Source organism: Talpa occidentalis, unplaced genomic scaffold (assembly GCF_014898055.3).
Source record: "Talpa occidentalis isolate TD23 unplaced genomic scaffold, MPIMG_talOcc4v2.1 talOcc4.9, whole genome shotgun sequence".
Lineage (NCBI taxonomy): Eukaryota > Metazoa > Chordata > Mammalia > Eulipotyphla > Talpidae > Talpa > Talpa occidentalis.
Genome location: NW_023605305.1, coordinates 38844719 through 38847129, shown reverse-complemented (window position 1 = coordinate 38847129; position 2411 = coordinate 38844719). Strand labels below are relative to the sequence as shown.

Below are 2411 nucleotides of genomic sequence, written 5' to 3'. Positions count from 1 at the left end.
CTCAAAGCCTTGTAGTCTTCATTGTACAGTTCCTTTACTTCCTTGGTTAAATTATTCCTAAATATTTTATTGTTTTGATATTATTGTGGATAAGATATTTTTCTTTCTGATGATATATTATTAATGTATAGAAGGACAATTTTTTCTTCTATGCTGGTTGTTGGTTTGCTGTTTTGTTTTTTTAACTGCAACTTTATTTGATTTATTAGTTCCAAGAGTTTTTGGGTTGAGTCTTTAGAAATTTCTTTCTTTTTTTCCCATCCCTAATACATTAGTTACTTCTAGGCCCGTGCCCTTTTAGGTGGGCTTCTGTTCGGGGCTAGGGCAGGGAGGGCTCAACAAGCTCAAAGGTGGGAGCATGAGAAGACCTTGGCTTACCTCCTCCCCACAACTAGGGTAACAGACTGTGGGGTTTGGAGGGAAAGGTTTGGGCTTTCTTGGGTCAGCATAGTGTACCAAGGTCAGGGCACAGGTAGGGATCCAGAACCAAAACTTGCCATCCATCTACTATCCTAGTTGTGTTTGGAGAAGTGTTCCTTGCTGTCATCCACATTTGGTTTAATTGTGTCACTGCCTGGCTTCCAACCCATGGGACGGGCTTCCCCATGCCTTGCCCAGTCACAGGGCCTCATCCAGAAAGCCCCATAGGCAAATCTCTGATGATGATCTGCAGGACACCCATGTCATCCATGATAAGGCCCCTTTCAGGCAATGCCTTCATCTTGCTGCAGCACACCATAATCTTGGGACAAGCTTCTGGTTACGTCAGTCAGCGGGGGCACGTTCAGGGGGGTGTTGATCCAAGGCTGGTAAGTGAACCAAGACCACAGAGACCCCCCCAGAACTTATTAACCTAGTTTTCAGAGGTTCTCTGCATGCTTACTGAAAACGATGATCTCCATGGGGCCCACAAAGGTGAAGTGTAATGGGTAAAGGGGACCTTGAGTTTTCCTCCGTAGTCAGAAAGATTAGCCTTTTTGAGGGCGCCATCCACCACACAGTGGTCTGGGTGTCCCCAGCTGGCTTTCTGATGCGTGCATTGCTAGAAGCCATGTCTGAGAGCTGCATGGACAACGGCAGGATGCAGGGACCAGCAGCAGTGCCTACTCATGTTCTCAGTTCCCTGGGATTTTCTATATATAACACCATATCATCTGCAAGTAATAGTAATACTTATTCCTTTCTGACTTGAACATTTATTTCTCGGTATGTTTTCTTATTCCAATTTTGATTGCTCTCTGAACCAAGTAACTGTTTCATAAGTTTCCCTAGTGGACTTAGATTTCGAACTATGCTGCACACACACTCTCTCTCTCTCTCTCTCTCTCTCTCTCTCTCTCTCTCTCTCTCTCTCTCTCTCTCTCTCTCTCTCTGCTGGGCATGTGTGTGTGTGATTTGTAAAATTCTAGAATCACTTAGCACAATGATATGTGCACATTATGAAAGCCATGCAAAATTGAGACCAGCAACTAACAGAGTAAATAGCTCTCTTATCATGCTCACTCTGAAATACAGATTCATAAAGAAATAGAGTAAGAGGCAAGATTCGTTATAAGGTTTAAATTACTTCTTTTTCTCTCTTGTGTGCATGTACATGCCAGGTATGTATAGTTGCATTCATGTAAATTAAATACTTGCTTGGTATTATTAAGGTAATATAATTATGTGGAGTAATCTGCAAAACATTCCTCTTTATATAATCAGCACTGTATCTCTCTAAGGCATGAATAAACATAAGCAGAAGCCAGCTCAAAGATATCAAGATTACTACCTTGGCACCGGATTTTCTGGGGCAGTTTATGTGTTCCTACTTCTGGTGACGTTTTAGGCCTTGCCAGTTTTTCTCTTTCTACTCAGATCTATTTTTTCCACTGGGCTTGTCATCTTTAATTAATCAGGTATTTGATCTGAAGCCATTGCCTGCTAGTGACATTACCAGACTTCTCCTCTTTTACTTTATAATTCTCCTTTTTTACTTAATAATTATGTAGTTTCTTGTATGTGATCTCATTTGATCCTCAAGATCATCTTTATGAATTTGGTAGAGTGAAGTATATTTCCTTGACACAGTGACCCCACTGAGTACTCCATCGAGTTGTTTATGTCATAGTCTTAACATGGTTGGGTAGAAAATAAAGCTATTTAGTACTGTGGGCATTAGCATATAGTAAAGATTAATGGTGTGGTCCTTAGGTTTGTAGGTTCATGACTATTTTCAATTAGAATATAGGTTCTGCTTTGTGTGATAGAGACCCAAAAGAAGAATGGCTTCACTAGGGAGAGGTCATTGTGACTGCTTTTAGCCACAATTTTGTCCTTGTGACTCAGACTCACTTTATTTTATTCTGCTATTTCTAGGTGCCCTAGTGTGCATGGTCCAAGAGGTTCATAGCACGTTTGCATTCCAGTCA

General features: G+C 41.2%; 1 pseudogene; it reads right to left on the bottom strand.

Moving 5' to 3' along the window:
* Positions 1–512: 512 nt before the first annotated feature.
* LOC119236251 (peroxiredoxin-2-like) lies at positions 513–1101 on the bottom strand (annotated as a pseudogene).
* Positions 1102–2411: the final 1310 nt, after the last annotated feature.